The following is a 17,911-nucleotide window of genomic DNA, read 5'->3' as shown; positions in this document are numbered from 1 at the left end:
GATACCCTTACTGTTAGATAACTATACAACTTACTGTCTTTCCTGAAGAGGCTGTAATATCACCGTCATCTTCCTCTTTAAGCCTGACCACAGATGCACCAGTGTTACTTTAGTATTATTGTTAAACTGTTATAGTTTGTGTTAATCTTCTGAATTAAATTTGAACATTTTCAGTTTTGATTTTAATTTCAGGTGAAGTTGTGTCATATTAATTTTTTGTATCATTAATTTATTCGTTTAATTTGTAATTTTGATGTTTGAAATGTGGCGAGTAGCTGAAATAAGGTCATTTTATTTTAATAATGAGGTATGTGTGTGTTATTTTATATATTTTAATATTTTTCTGTTTTCATTTTTAATCTTAGTCAAGGTTTTGGTGTGTTTGTCATTTTTATTAGTTTTAGTTTTTTATGTTTGCAGTTTTTATGAATTTTTATTTTTTTATTTTAGGTTATTTAATTAGTTATTTTAATACTTCAGGTTAAACTAAACAAAAATGAGAAAAATGAGAAAGAACAGATCTGTTTTTTAAACGTTTATTTTTATATTATATACATTATATATACACACACACATACATATAATAAATAGTTATATATTTTAATTTTAATAATTGCTTTTAATTTTTATTTATTTATTTACAGTTTAGTAATTGGGCTGGACGGATGAAGTCTCTGGGATGGGATAACATTCATCAACAAAATATTCAAACTTATTAAAACACGATTACATCTCAATTACATGATGTGCATATTGGGATTGAATGATTAATTGATTTCTTGATTTTGACTTCATGATATTAAATGATTTCCCAGAAGATCATTTGTTAAGAAACATTTTAGATCACTATGATTGATTTTCCCTACTGCTTCCGCTGCAGTTGTGTCGAGGACAGTTTTCACAGATGTGCGCTTCAAAAGTGCTTTGCAGAAATATAAAGTCATTTTTCATTCACATAATGCAAGTTGGGAGAATATTTCAGCATCTCGAGGTCTCAGCAGTCATTTGGAGCGCGATGTTTGCCATAAGTTGATTATTTAGCAGGACTGTGGTCTCGGGACGCTCCTGATGTTCGTACAGGGTGAGGTAGTAGGTTGTGTGGTTTCAGGGTAGTGATTTTGCCCCATCAGGAGATAACTATACAACCTACTGCCTTCCCTGGAGGGCAGCGACACAGCAGCGGTCCACCAGCAGGAGGCGCTTCTCATGCATCCCCCTCTGACAGGTATCAACAACACACAAATACCATTATTGAAGAGCACTTTTCCACCATGAACAACCTTTTGTTGACTGGAAATATGGAACAATAGATGCCAATAAAGAAGCTTTATTTGTTATTTATTAAAATTGTATCACTGATGTTATGATCTATCATTGTCTGTCATATGTAAAACTATACTATTCTATTATTAGTTATTTTCTATTATTATATAATATAATTTTACGCTGTTTTTATTTTTAGATTAAATATATTTTTTAATTCTATTAATGTTTAATTTTATTTATCATCAATTATATATAAAATATTAGAAAAATAGCCAACTCAATTTTTTTAAAAGATTAGTGAAGATGATCAAATGCATATAGTATTTAAAAAGTAAAGTTACTGGAAGCATGTGGATTTCTACTAATAATTAATAATGCTAGTAATTAATAAATAGTAATACCATTAATAAATGGTATAACCAACTGCAAAATGGGAAAAATAATAACATTTTATTAATCATATTATTAATCAACTCCAATCTTTTTTTTTTTTGTTTTTTTAAACAATGTTGAATCATAATGTCAATGATTTAATTTTATTAACTAATAACCGGTGTTAAACAGGATTCACAATTTATTATTTTCTATAGCTACTAAAAAAAGCATGAGCCCAACTTCCTGTTTCAACAGAAAATATGTTAGAAACTGCGTTCAGTTTGCTATTTTATGGGGTTTTTGATATTTTGGAAGGTTATAGTTTAAACTTTCTAGCAGATATTATTTTGAGATTATAATTCAGCAATATCTGTTCATCTTCATGTCATGCATCAATCTTTATTCCATATCTGTCATATGCAATAAACCACACTGTAAAAAAAAATATATATATTTTTGTAGGAGATTCTAAACTTTTGAGAAAACTCAAAAATCTGCTGAGGTTTGTTGTCTTCAAATCTTAAGTTGGCTCAATTGTGTTTTTTTTACAGTGCAGACTGTTAATAAAGATGTCTTTTGTCTTATTTCACATTGCCTATGACTCTTTAAAGTAGCTTGAGAAACACTGACTGAATTAAGATTACAGTGACTTTTTTGCCCACACTTTGTAAAGAAGTATCCTTCAGTTATATTTTGGTCAAGTAACCCAACTCTACATGTCCACTGCAGCATCACACAAACCAGTGTGTTGATTTTGGGCTTGTTTCAAAAGAGCCCATGAAGAAACACTTGATCGTAACGTGATTTACTTGCTTATGGCCTTTTAGTAAACACCTTTTAGCGTAGTTTTTTCACATAGAATAACTTTAGGTGTCTCGGTCATACCTGTATGTGTTTTATATGGGATCACATCAAGTGGACGTTCACTGGACTGAAACACAATGAACTGAACTGACAACTCAATCTGTGGAAACATATGTAAAGCTTTGCCATACTGTTATCATGCTAAAATAATTCAGCGTTAAATAACACTTGACTATATGGGTCATTCCACGAAACCGGTGCCTTTTGCATCCCTAAGAAATAATCAAACATAGATTTAATGTAACAACAATTTAAAAACATAATAGTATGCTTTTCATCAATATTACATAAAGTCAATATTATTTTAAATAATTAAATAGCATTTGTGCTGGTATAGTGTAAGGTTTTTGGCCTGTCCCTCACTATGATTGTTCTTTTTCAGCAGGACTTTTAATTTGTAAAATGATATAAAATCGCATTTGCATATTGTTCTAAATATAGTCTCATTGTTAAGCAATGTTTTTGGCACAAATATCCATTTTTTCTATAAAATATAAATCATTGTATTGGTGTCCCCTGATTTCATGTCAATATTACCCTCATAAAAAAGCCTTGTAAAATAATGAACATTCAACTGACTTCACTTCTATGAGGTTACATCATCTCTCAAGCAGGATTTCTACACTTAAAACATAAGTATGCTTCTCTCTCACTTCTATAATGTTCTATTTTTGATGATTTATGAGGCATCATGCAATGTCAATACTGTAACCGTTTTTAAAATGTAAATTTAAGCAATTATTTCTTACATTTTATAATCAATATCTGCAGGTAAAATCCTTTCAAAGTGTACAATACGCCGATGTGCTTTTATGAACTTGACTGTTAGCTAGAAATGAGAAAATTAGTTTGAAATGGTCAAACCTGTTACTTTGTAGAGGAACAGGTTTGGACCTGGATAACAGAGATGATATAAGGGTTGACCCTATAAAGATTGTCTGTGTAAAATTCAAACATTTTAAAGGTCCCCCTCAGTATATTATTGAGCTAATGCCTATTTCATTCAGTGGCAAATTAGTTCTAATTAAACTCTAGTATCTAGTAACGCTTGTGTTGGTAACAGGGTTGGCAAAAATACCAAAACATGAGAGAGAAAATTGTAAATCACATAGCCTGAGATGGCACAATACAATTTCTTGTCATTTTAAGGTGTCTTCATTTCATGGATATTTTAAAAAAATTGATTAAACATTTTATTTTGCACCGATTTTGTGGAATGACCCATAAACCCATACTGAGTCACAATTCTTGCTTTTGTGCCACAAAATGACATTAACAGGCGGTGTGGAGCACTTTCAGGGACTTTTTCCTCCCGTTTGATTTTCTTCATATCAGTCTACAATACATACACATTTGTTAGGAACGGCTGTGCAATATCTCTGCTTTTCAGCAAAATGGCGCTGAATCATACAGAAAACTGCTGAGCTAGCTCATGTTTATTAGCCAGAGCATCATCATAACCTCATAACAGAGACATGGCGCCATCTGTTGGTTACTCTGATGCACTGCAGACATATAGATATTGGCATTTCCCATCTGATATGTACATATTATGATTGCATATATAAAATGGTGTTATTAACGTTATATATATATTCACAATTTTGAGCACTCCAGGGTGATTATGATCATGAAATTATCCAGCCATGGCTTCCTGTTTCACAGAAATATAAATAGGAGGGAAAACAAAGCCCAAATTCCCTTAATCATCCATCACAATGAGAAAAACCAAAGAATATACTTCTGAAGTGCAGCAAAAGATAATTGAGCTTCACAAATTAGTGAAGTGGCTTTAAGAAAAGAGCTAGAGCAGTGAAAATTCCCATTTCCACCATCAGGGCAATAATTAAGAATTTCCAATCAACAGAAAATGTTATGATCTGCCTGGAAGAGGACGTGTGTCTATATCGTCCTAATGCATGGCGAGGAGGAGAGTTTGAGTGGCTAAAGACTCTCCAAGGACCACAGCTGGAGAACTCCAGAAAATAGTTCAGTCTCTGGGTAAGAAAACCTTAAAAAAAATGGTCAAACAGCCCCTACATCACCACATGCTGTTTGGGGGGGTTTCAAGAGAAATTATCCTAGCTCATTAATAAAAAAACTCCAGCATATTCAGTTATCAGACATGACTCGAACTTCAAATGGGACTGGCTTCTATGGTCAGATGAAACATCAGCTTTTTCGCAGCAATCCAACTGTACAATAATCCAAACACAAACCTCAAAAACAACTCAAAAATGGGTCACTGAGCACAAAACCAAGCTTCTGCTGGCCATTCCAGTCCTCTGACCTGAACCCTGTAGAAGATGAGTGAGGTGAACTGAAGAGAAGAAGCACCGTCATGGAGCTGTGAATCTGAAGGATCTGGAGTGATTCTGGATGAAGGAATGGTCTCTGATCTCTTGTCAGGTGTTCTCTAACCTCATCAGGCATTATAGGAGAACATTTAGAGCTGTTAAACTGGCAAATGGAGGTTTCAAAAAGTATTGAATAAAAGGGTGCCGTTAATTGTGGCCAATGTGTATCAGAGAAAAACATTTATTTCATAATGATATTTCCCCCATTTTAAATTCTTATTATCCAATGAAAGGTTAGATTTTTGTGATTTAAAAAAAATAAAAGATTAATATATATATAATAATAATTATAAAAACATTAAAGGGATAGGCCTAGTTCACCCCAACAAAATTAACTTCTGTCATAATTTACTCACCCTCATGTCGTTGCAAACACTTCTTTTGTGGAACATAAAAGAAGGTATTTTGAAGACTGTTGGTCTTTTTTTAAAGTTTTGGTTAATAACTTTCATTGTATGAACAAAAAATAGTTGTTTCTGTTGTTTCTCAAATTATCTTCTTTTATATTCCACAGTTCATGTTAGGCTGTTATATTAAATGTTTATGTGTAATATATTTCATGTTGAATCAAATAACATTTTTCTTTATAACATTACAATTTGTAATGTCTACTTGATACTTTCTCATTTAACCCAAAATAGCTTTAAATAATCTTTTATGGGTATTTTCACAATCAAATTTATTTAGTGATTAATTAATCGACACATGTAATTAATTAGATTAAATTGATTTAATCGACTGACAGCCCTAATATATAAACAGTGCCGTGAAAAAGTTTTTGCCCCCTTCCTGTTTTTTTATTTGTATTTTTTTGCATATTTGTCACACTTAAAAGTTTCAGATCATCAAACTAATTTTAATATTACACAAAGATAACCCAAGTAAATATGAAATGCAGCTTTGAAATAATGATTTCTTTTATTAAGGGAAAAAAGCTGTTCAAACCTGCCTGGCCCTACGTGAAAAAGTAATTCCCCCCTAAATCTAATTACTGGTTGTGTCACCCTTTGCAGCAACTGTGGAGGAATTTTGGCCCACTCTTCTCTGCAGAATTGTTTTAATTCAGCCACATTGGAGGGTTTCCGTGCATGAAAGGACCGTTTAAGGTCGTGCCACAGCATAACCATAAACAGAGGTTGCACAGGAGTTGGAGTGCCTGTGCAAACTCTGTAGGGTCCAGGTATCGCCTCATGCTACCAGTACTGACACTGACCCTAAATGCAAAACTAATGAAAAACAGTCAGAAAAGATGAGTGGGGAAAAATGTCAGGGGCCTCCACCTGCAAAACCATTCCTGTTTTGGGGTTCGTCTCATTGTTGCCCATCTAGTGCACCTGTTGTTAATTTCCTTAACACCAAAGCAGCTGAAACTGATCAACAACCCGCTCTGCTACCAGATCAATATCCCAGGAGTTTAATGACTTGATGCTATACTCTGATTAAAAAGTGTTCCTTTTATTTATTTATATAACAATGTTCATGCATTCATTAATAAAGTTAACAGAAAACTTTCCAATTTAAAATTAGAATTTTAAATTTTGAATTTTTGTTAGAATTCAAAATTTCCAATGTGATCATATTTTTGTAATATCTGTTGAGTAACAAGTGAACATAATAAAACACAGTGACGGTACTGTATATAATGTGTCCAAAAAGGAATTTCTCAAAAATGTCATGTTGGGGCAAGTTGTCACATGTGTTTTAAATGTTGCATATTTATAAAATGTATCGATTACACTATTTATTTATCTTAAACAAAAATTTGAAATGTGCTAACATTGTTTTATTTGTTACCACAGGCATTTTTAATTAAACAATGAATTATATTGCTGTCTTGTACCGCAAAAAAAAAGAAAGAAAAGTAAACGAAAAGGGTTCATCAGAAGATCATTTGTTAGGAAACATTTCAGATGGCAGTGATTGATTTTCCACACGGTTTCCTCAGCAAAGCCTTCAGGAGATCCCAGCTGCGCTTTGCAAAAATCAGTGTTTTCACCATACATTATGCAAGTCCCATTATTTCAGCATCTTGCAGTCTCATTGTCCAGGATGTTGGTTTTTCCACTTTAAACAAAGTCTCTGCCATGACTATTCTCTGATGTTTCATCAAACACACTTTTCCAACTTCTTTATTTTGCAAGATCCCTAAATGGGATATTGGGACATGCTGTGCACAATATCTATATTCATCCCTTTTTCCACTGCTAAAACACTTGCATGTTATTCTCCACTTCATTTTAGGATTATGGTTTGCCTTTTGATAAAGGTCCAAAATAAAAGGAATAATTCAATGAAACATTAAAATGTGTTGAAGATGTGCTCACTCTCAGGTCATCCAAGATGTAGATGAGTTTGTTTCTTCATCAGATTTGGGGAAATGTAGCATTGCATCACTTACTCAGCAATATATGCTCTGCAGTGAATGGGTGCCGTCAGAATGAGAGTCCAAAAAGCTGATAAAAACATCACAATAATCCACAAGTAATCCACACCACTCCAGTCCATCAGTCAGCATCTGGTGAAGTGAAAAGCTGCATGTTTGTAAGAAACAAATTCTTCATTAAGACGCTTTTTGAGTCCATAATCTATAATAATGCTTCCTCCAGTGAAAAAGTCAATCTCCTTTTGTCGTCTCACATCAAAATCCACAAACATATTTGTTTAAAGCTTTTTTGGACTGTTTTTGCTTGTAATCTGTGCTTGATCTGTGCAACTTCTTTCCTGCTCCAGGAGAGATGGCTTTTTTACTGGAGAAAGCTCGTATTTTAGCTGGAAGCAATGATCTGAAGTTAAAATATCTTAATGATGAAATTGTTTCTTGTAAACACAGCTTTTCACTTCTCAAATTGTTAACTGATGGACTGGAGTGATTGGATTATTGTGATGTTTTTATCAGCTGTTTGGACTCTCATTCTGACGGCACCCATTCACATCCATTGGTGAGCAAGTGATGTAATGCTACATTTCTCCAAATCTGATGAAGAAACAAACTCATCTACATCTTGGATGACCTGAGAGTGAGCACATTTTAAGAAAATGTTCATTTTGGGGGCGAACAATTCTTTTAATTGTGAAGCAATTTCGGTGTGAAAACTTTTTCTACTCCAAAAATTATAGTAGTGTAATTCTTGTACAAAGACACATTTTTACTGTGTGAGTAAGTGAGTGAGTAAGTGATACATAGAATGATGAGCATGTCTTATACAGTATGCTTATATAAATATCCAAATACTTGTTGTTCTGCTGTACATAGAGAGTTAATAAGCAAGCTCATGCTTCAGATGTTGGAAGGTGACCAGTTCTCCAGAGTCCCTGATCAGCCGTCCTGTTCCTGCCCAGTGCTCCAGTCCCTCGGCTGGTAGGGCTGTCTGGAGCTTGTCCAAAGGAGAGGACCTCACCTTCACTGCTCTGTTGAAATCTGCCCCATCTCCTCCCACCCACTTGCCCCCTGGGCAATAATAGTGCAAGTCCAAAATTTATGTCTGGAAGATTTCACAACATAAGCCCTGTGTCTTTCCTCAAAGTGCTTTTGCAATGGAAAGAGTTTGTAAGTTGGATGAGACGCTGCCGTCTGCCAACCTGCCGGCTTGCCTCATCTCAAGATGTTTTTCATTTCATTAGAAAAAGAATATAAAAAGACATCATAAACTGGTTAACTGTTAGTTTCCGGTAAAAAATTAAATAAATAATGTAATTATAAATAGATTTATTTTAAAAATCATACACATTCACAGATATGTATATGATTTTATAACCTAAGTAGGTCTATGTACTGTAATAACATTATAATATTTAATTATATATACATTTATGTTTTGGGGCTACATTTACCTGATCATATGCTACAAATATATTTAGAAAACAAAATTATACGTACATACATACATATACATTTACATACACACACACACACATATATATATACATACACACACATTATAGAGTATAACATGTTCTAATATAAATATATTCTGTAAATTTAAGCACAATTTCTTGTTTCCCAAACAACATGTGGTGATGTAGGTGCTGTTTAATAATTTTTAAAAACAAATTCTCACCCCGAGACTCAACTATTTTCTGTAATACTCCAGCTGTGGTCCTTGCAGAGTCTTTAGCGACTCAAACTCTCCTTCTCACCGTGCATTAGGACGATATAGACACACGTTCTCTTCCAGGCAGTTTCATAACATTTTCTGTTGATTGGAAATTCTTAATTATTGCCCTGATGGTGGAAATGGGGATTTTCACTGCTCTAGCTCTTTTCTTAAAGCCACTTCACTAATTTGTGAAGCTCAATTATCTTTTGCTGCACTTCAGAAGTATATTCTTTGGTTTGTCTCATTGTGATGGATGATTAAGGGAATTTGGGCTTTGTTTTCCCTCCTATTTATATTTCTGTGAAACAGGAAGCCATGGCTGGATAATTTCATGTTCATAATCACCCTGGAGTGCTCAAAATTGTGAATATGAATGGGAATATACTTCAGAGATATTTTACTCTTAAGAATTTCTAGGGGTGCCAATAATTGTGTTCAATGTGTATTTGAGAAAAACATTTATTTCATAATGATATTTCCCCCATTTTAAATTCTTATTATCCAATGAAAGGTTAGATTTTTGTCAGTTTTTTTAAATAAAAGATCAAAAGGATTAATAATGCAGGTTTATTTTCAGAGCCTTCTTTGATCATATTTACCAAGGATGCCAATAACTCTGACCATGACTGTATATATATATATAATTTTTCATCACAGGATGAAATAACTATAAATAAGCTACATATACTGTACTATACATATAGGCTAGATACAAGCTACATAGGCTATTGTACTATTGTACTAGAAATAAGCTATATATATATATATAATTGTTGTATTGTTTTATTTCATCATGTGATTTTTTTTTCATTCGCAGCACACATGAAGTGTTGGGTGTAAACTGTGTAATGCATGAATTACTTTCATTTAATAACATTTCCCTTGAAAGAGTAAAGGATTACTCTTATTTTTTCTGTCATTTAACTTCTGATATACTTACATTGAATATATAAAACAATAGTAGTTATAACCAATACCATGTGTCAGATTGACAGATTTATCAGCGTTGATTGACAGGTTATCATATGTCAAATGTGTACATGGGTAGATTTATGACCTGATTTATGGCTATGTGACCCCCTCTGTCACCCTGACTGACTGATCAGAACAACCTAATCTGTAAGATGAGTAGGTAAACTTATAAGGAGGAGTCTTAAGTTAAAAATGATTCAACCCACCAACTATCCACCAACAGTGAAGGTGTCTAACGGACAGAGGATATCCTCTATGTGCTTGTGTTAATGGCTTTACAGCATCCATCTAATATAGATGTGCACAGAATCATGCTTTAGTTCAGTTCGGTTCATTTTATTTATAAAGCACAATAAAAAATCAATGGGTGACCATTGTGCTAAACAACATTGTTTAAATGAAATCAAAGTACATAACATGTTATGACAAGACAAACAAATAAACATTTTAAATAAGCCCTGCTTTAGACAGTGAACACACGTAATGGTTTTTATACTGAACAAACCCCTACACCGACCTTACACATAAACCAACCCCTTACAGAAAACTTTGGGCGTTTTAAGATTTTCAGAAAACTACATTCTGTATCATTTATAAGCTTGTTTCCTCATCAGGACAAAAAAAAAATGTCCCCACGAGGACAAGGATTTTGGATATTGCCATCTTTATCCCCCATAATTCCTACATACACACACACACATACACACACACACACACACACAGACACGTTGGTTTTTGTGGTTTATGGGGACTCTCCATAGGCGTAATGGTTTTTATACTGAACAAACTGTGTGTGCTATTGCCCTACACCAACCCTACACCTAAACTTAGTCCTCACAGGAGACTTTGTGCATTTTTAGATTTTCAAAAAAACACCATTTAGTATGTTTTTTAAGCCTTTTGAATTACGGGGACATAGGCAGTGTCCTCATAAACCACCTTCATATTGTAATACCTCTGTCATACCCATGTCATTATACAAATTTGTGTCCTCATAAACCACATAAACATGCACACACACACACAGACACACACACACAAATCTGAGTATGCTAAATTTTAAATATGAGCAAAATTGTATATGTTGTGTTTACTTTTTTGTTGTTATTTAAGAAATGTTTTAATGCCTGTAGATATGTGTACTGTAAAAGAACAAATATGCATTTCACTTAAAACTTCTCAGTAAAATAATTACACTTACAGTTTTAAGCATGTTTAAAAAGTTTTAAACACATTGTGTGTCACTAAAGCAAATCATGCTGTCTATTGTCTTTAAATGAAACTTTAGTTTTATTACTGTATGCAGTCAGACATTCAGACCATCTGAAGACTTTATCAGCGTTCCCGTCAGGGGGCGTGTCCTGCGCTCTGATTGGCCGAGCGCTGAGGTGTGTCGGGGGGTGTGTTCGTGCGTCTGCATGATCATCTGTGCGCCATGACGCCATTTCCGGGCGGCGCGCGAGAGCTGCGGCTGTAGTTTGACAGCGGCGGAGTCTCGGCGGAGATTATGTGTTTAACTGCTCTTTGATCATCGGCTCACTGACGCCTCGACGCGCGATGTTTGGCGAGCGCTGGCTGCTGCGGCTGAAGGTGACTCGGTGTTTGTGTTTGTCAGAGTCAGTGCTGTTGTGTGAACTGAAGTTCACATCCCTCATTCTATTCTATTCTATTCTATTCTGTTCTGTTCTGTTCTGTTCTGTTCTATTCTATTCTATTCTGTTCTGTTCTGTTCTGTTCTGTTCTATTCTGTTCTATTCTGTTCTGTTCTGTTCTGTTCTGTTCTATTCTGTTCTATTCTGTTCTGTTCTGTTCTATTCTGTTCTGTTATGTTCTATTCTATTCTATTCTGTTCTATTCTATTCTGTTCTGTTCTATTCTATTCTGTTCTGTTCTGTTCTGTTGTATTCTATTCTGTTATGTTCTATTCTGTTATGTTCTGTTCTATTCTGTTCTGTTCTGTTCTATTCTATTCTGTTATGTTCTGTTCTGTTCTGTTCTGTTCTGTTCTATTCTGTTCTATTCTGTTCTGTTCTGTTCTGTTCTATTCTGTTCTGTTATGTTCTATTCTATTCTGTTCTATTCTGTTCTGTTCTATTCTATTCTGTTCTGTTCTGTTGTATTCTATTCTGTTATGTTCTGGTCTGTTATATTCTGTTCTGTTGTATTCTATTCTGTTCTATTCTATTCTATTCTATTCTATTCTATTCTATTATATTCTATTCTGTTCTATTCTATTCTGTTCTATTCTATTCTGTTCTATTCTATTCTGTTCTGTTCTGATATGTTCTATTCTGTTATGTTCTATTCTGTTCTGTTGTATTCTATTCTGTTCTGTTCTATTCTGTTCTGTTCTATTCTGTTCTATTCTATTCTGTTCTGTTCTATTCTGTTCTGTTGTATTCTATTCTGTTCTATTCTATTCTGTTGTATTCTATTCTGTTCTATTATTTTCTGTTGTATTCTATTCTGTTCTATTCTATTCTATTATGTTCTATTCTATTCTGTTCTATTTTGTTCTATTCTATTCTGTTCTATTCTATTCTGTTCTGTTGTATTCTATTCTGTTCTGTTCTATTCTATTCTGTTATGTTCTATTCTGTTCTATTCTATTCTATTGTATTGTATTCTATTCTATTCTATTCTGTCTGTTATATTCTATTCTGTTATGTTATGTTCTATTCTATTCTGTTCCATTCTGTTATGTTCTATTCTATTCTGTTCTATTCTGTTCTATTCTATTCTGTTCTATTCTGTTCTATTCTGTTCTATTCTATTCTATTCTATTCTATTCTGTTCTATTCTGTTCTATTCTATTCTGTTCTGTTCTGTTCTGTTCTGTTCTGTTATGTTCTATTCTGTTATGTTATGTTATGTTATGTTCTATTCTATTCTGTTCTATTCTGTTCTGTTATGTTATGTTATGTTCTGTTCTATTCTATTCTATTCTGTTCTATTCTGTTCTGTTCTGTTCTATTCTATTCTATTCTATTCTATTCTATTCTATTCTATTCTATTCTCAGCTGTTTTATGTGCTATTTTAGCTTACTCTGTAACTCTGTATTTGTATCTATTAAATCTATGCATTTTCTTATATTTATTTTTGTATATTTTATATTGTATTTTACATAGTTTTTATTAATATTATATAGCAATATTAATAATATGTTTTACTATTTCTTTAGTTCTTGTATGCAATTTTCCTTTGTGCCGTTATGCTTTTTTATGTTTGCTTATTATATTTAAGCAATATTTAGATTTCTTATATTGTTATATTTTGATATATGTATTGCAGTACATTTATTAATATATATATATATATACATTTTATATAATAATATTATATAGTACATTGTATTTCATTAATGTTACATACTATATTTATGTTTCTTATATTTACTATTTATTGTCGTGGAATATTATGTCTTTAATCTATTAGATTTATTGTTATTTTAATTATATTATAAATTATATTATATTTACTCATATTTTATATATATATATATATATATATATATATATATATATATATATATATATATATTGTAATTTTTTATACTATACCTATTCAATTATTTTTCCTATTTCTTTAGTTCTTTTCATGGAATGTTATGTTCTTGATCTATTAAATGCTATTAGATTTCTTATTATTATACATTTATTATATAATAAATTGCATTACATTTATTCATATATTATATATTAAATGTATTTATTTTATGTGTACACTATATTTATCCATATTTATGTAATTATGTTTCCTATTTCTTTAGTTGTTTTCCCAGGATATTATATTTCTGAGCAGGTGTACAGAGAATTAGTGTCTTAACAACATGCAGGATTTGATTTGTCCCAGTGTCTTTCATGCCTGATGGTTTCTGGCTGTGCTATGCACTTTTAGATCATGTGGTTATAGATTTACAGAGCCTGATTTCTCTGTCTGACTAAAATCACACAGCACTAACCAGGCTTTTCTGAGCACATCAGATGGTTTTGTTGACATGATGCCTTCTGGGTTTGAGAAGAGAAGAGATTTTTGCTCCTGTGGTGAAAGAGAGTTACATAATATCACAGCTATGATATTAGTTACTGTGTGTCCATTAAACTGCTGTAGCAGCTCAGTATGACATTGTTTGAGTCTTTATCACTTTCTGGAATTGTGGATTTTAACATGTTATATTGTGTCCATATTATGCGTTGACTAATACTGAGCACTACAAATTTTCATATGGCATTATTAATATTAGTAATTAATTAATAATTAATAACAATATTAGTTGAGAACAAGTGAAAACAAGACAATTTTGTCAACCAGACTGTTTAAATTTGTAGGTTAATCTGTAGATGCATGACAAAAAAAGTCACATATCACTCCAAAAAATAAATAAATATATAAATATTCATTAATTCATTCATTCATTTATATAACAATTTTTCGAAGGCGGCAAATAACAAAAACAAAGATTATTGGAGTACATTTTACAGTCTTTAACTAAAACTTAAACCGTAACAAAAAACATTTTCATTGCTTGAAATAAATTACACTTTAAAATAAAATGTAAGAAAACCTATTAAAAACTCATTTTATTTTGGCTTGTTGCCAAGGAAACATTCTCATTTTCATTTAGCTTAACTTAACTAAAACTGAAATAAAAAACAATATCTAGACATTTAAAATAAAAAATAGCAAAAACACAACAAGATTACTAAATAATTCATTAGAAATAAAATTAAATCAGAAAATATAAAACTAAAATGTTTTTCAAATGTTTTTTTTTCTCTAAAAAGTAACTCAATGTGTTACTTGCCATTCCTTTGTAATTTATTAGCAGTTTCTGAGTGAAAATCATTTCTACCCATTTTTTTCCATTGGTTGATGTTGTATTCTTTGACTACCTTGGAATATTATGTAAATACCATGATATATGAATCTGGTAATATGAGATTCAAATTCCTGTGGAATCACATACCCCTGATGTACCATGGTACCACCACAGTACTTTTTTTTTATAATGGTCCTGTTATATCTTATCAGACACCATGTGATAATTTAGTACTTGATATTGTCATTTAATCCAATTTTTGCTACAAAGTGAGCACTTTATGCTGTTAGCTGAGCATGCATTTATAAGACCATCTCAGCGTCCCACAGGCGTCCTCTAATTTGTATTTACTGCGCAGTTTTTTCTCCCGGGCCTGGTGTAATTTACTCCGAGTTGCTCTTTCACAGCACATCTGCAATGTTAAGGGCGCCTTCTTCAAATAGTCAACATGATAAAGCCGGTTGCAGTGTTATCTGACAGGTTGCCTATGCTTTCAATGTGTTAGCAGAGCTGCAAAAGAGAGTTTATTGTGTAATAAATGGCCATGGACTGATTCGTTAGAGTCGCTATGATATATATATACGTGTCTTTGGTCCTTTGTTCAATATAAGTGGGAATTTTTTTTATCCTAACCCAAATTAAGTGATGATTGCTCTACTAATAGTAAGTATTGGCCTAAATCAGAACGTCTTCATTTATTCGTCCACCTGTTTTTATTGCTTCAAGCCCTGGTCAGGGATCGATCTGCTGTTTTGAAAGTTCTCGAGCCCTAATAAACTCGAATCCTTAGGCCGTTTTGACAGTGAAACTAGTACTATCAGCAGATAGGGGCACGTCGCTGGACACGAGATCTCTCACACACACACACACACACACACACACACACACACACACACACACACACACGCATTACTACGACTCTCTGTAATTTGACCCAGATCTTGCAGTGCCTGTCTCAGATTCACCAACTATATAAATGTTGATGGGGTTTTTCCATCTCCGTTTATAATGACTCAATTTTCTGATCATAGAAATCTAGGATAGGTTGCACTACCAGTTCTTCAGGTTGCCATTAAATGAGGACTCAACAATAGTAGTCTATTAAACGCATGCACTATATTCTCCTCAGTTTTTGAGTGAAACTACTTTATTTGTGGATGTGTGTAATTTTGTCACCTGAGGTGCATAAGCTCAGATCAATGAGGCCTGTGATCAATCAGTTCCAAAAAGAAATGCAAAACCCGTGCTCATTGCAAGACAGTTAATAAAAAGCTTAAATCTAGTATTTGGTAATAATACAGCATTCTAAGGATTTTTTGTGGTCTTATTTGACCATGAACATCAAAAGTGTATCAAGGTAGGAAAGATATGACTATATGCGTTACGAGCACTCCCTCGGAGCATGTATTCAGTGCTGTTGGCAACATTGTCACTCCGTTAAGATCCTCGCTGAAACCAGACAAAGTGAACATGTTGGTTCAGGAAACATGAAGAACGAACAATAAAGCAGCAGGACTTGCCGATTCACTTAAGCAGCCCAGTAGTTGTACAACTTGTATGACTATAGGCTAGCCTGATGTTCCCTTTTTATGTTGTACTTTGAATAAAAAAAAACAAAATCAGAAAAAAGCCTCTTTTAGGTTGCACTTTAAAAAGGTTGTTGTTGTTATAAATAGCCTAAATAATATTAATAATAATTTGCTGTTTCAAACGATGAATTATTAAAAGATTCAACACGTTGCATTTGGACGAGTGAGTTTACATCCACGGACTGTTACCCGAAAAACAATGTCTAAAGAAATAGGGATCAAAGTTCAGCACAACTCACCAGAACTAAGCAATGTTGAGCTCGGCTTGTTCATCTTGTTATTCTTTTAATAATTTATTGTACAAAGAATGGGTTACAAACGATGACAAAAACTGTTCCATAATTCCTAGTAAACTCAAAAGATAATGAAAAAACAACAAAGTTATAGAAATAAATATTTTGTTATTATTGTTTATATAATTTGGAGTTTTAATAATGAAGAAGACTGCTTTATTATTATTCTTTTATAGGGGATTAACTGCCTAACCACGTGATTTGTTGCTTCCACGACAGCCCTAATTATAACACATACGTAGTAACACATTGAATTTTTAGTAGAAAGATTGAAATGGCATTTTCTTGTAAAACACTCCAATGAAACGTGCATTTTATTTCATTTATTAATTTATTTTTTGCTGTTCATCAAGATTTTCATCTTATATTTTATTTTGGACAGTTTTCATTTTGCAAACCTTATTGCTGGGGTCGGCAAGTAAGTCTGGCATCGGGCCAAAAAAACAATTTCACCACTAGATGGCGGGCCAGAGCATAGTCAAAAGGCTAATTTAAGATATTACTTGATGAAAAATGCAAGCAGAATTGCCTGTGACTGACTGCTATAATGTATTTTGTAACTGGTAGTGAGCTGTTACTCCGTGTAAAATCCTGCGACAGTCATTAACAAAAAGCCACATTTCTGATCAGAGTATGTGAGCGGAGTGGAGCGTCAACAATTTCCCCTCCGCGCTCCGAGCATTTAATAATCACTCCGCTCCACTCCGAGCTCACTGATATCAGAAACACCGCTCTCGTCTAAAGTATTTCAGTATGTTTGAAATATCACAGTTCTGTGGAAGCCCGTTTCCGCCGCTGAATAAAAAATTAAAAAAGGTTTTTTTTTTTTTTTTCCCATAGAATTGTGAGATATAAAGTCAGAATTGCGAGTTAAAAGTCCAGTTTTGAAGGGGAAAAAGACTGATATGTTCTCAGAATTGCGAGTTTACATCTCAGAATTATGACTTTTTAACTCGCAATTGCGAGTTTATATCACGCAATTAATTCTGAGAAAAAAAAATCAGAAGGAACAAATAAATTCCTTGAGAAATATAACTTCCCGCTCATGTCCACTGCAGTCATAGCCTTCACATTCTTTCTGATTTGCGTGATCTTTTCTATCTAGCTAGCTAAACATGTTTAACATGTGAATTCTTGCTAAATATGCAGTTATATTATGGGCTGTTGGCATGAATTGTACTCGTGATGGAGCGCTCTTGGAGCGAGTGAAAACCATGACGCTCCGACTCTTAAAAAATCCGTTAAAAATCACACCGCTCCGCTCCGCTCACATACTCT

At 33.1% G+C, this 17,911-nt stretch overlaps 2 protein-coding genes across 2 annotated transcripts in view; both read left to right on the top strand.

The window, feature by feature from the left end:
- avpr1aa (arginine vasopressin receptor 1Aa) overlaps positions 1-17,911 on the top strand; it is a 552,460-nt gene that overhangs the window by 438,098 nt on the left and 96,451 nt on the right. The window lies entirely within an intron of this gene.
- Positions 11,348-17,911, top strand: part of pparab (peroxisome proliferator-activated receptor alpha b) — a 52,735-nt gene continuing 46,171 nt past the window's right edge. Inside the window, exon 1 of the mRNA XM_079412634.1 lies at positions 11,348-11,521. The gene's annotated coding sequence lies outside the window, so the exon portion shown is untranslated. The remainder of the gene's footprint in view (positions 11,522-17,911) is intronic.

The sequence above is a fragment of the Barbus barbus genome, assembly GCF_936440315.1.
Source record: "Barbus barbus genome assembly, chromosome: 48".
Taxonomy (NCBI): domain Eukaryota; kingdom Metazoa; phylum Chordata; class Actinopteri; order Cypriniformes; family Cyprinidae; genus Barbus; species Barbus barbus.
This window is presented reverse-complemented; position numbering and strand designations above follow the sequence as displayed.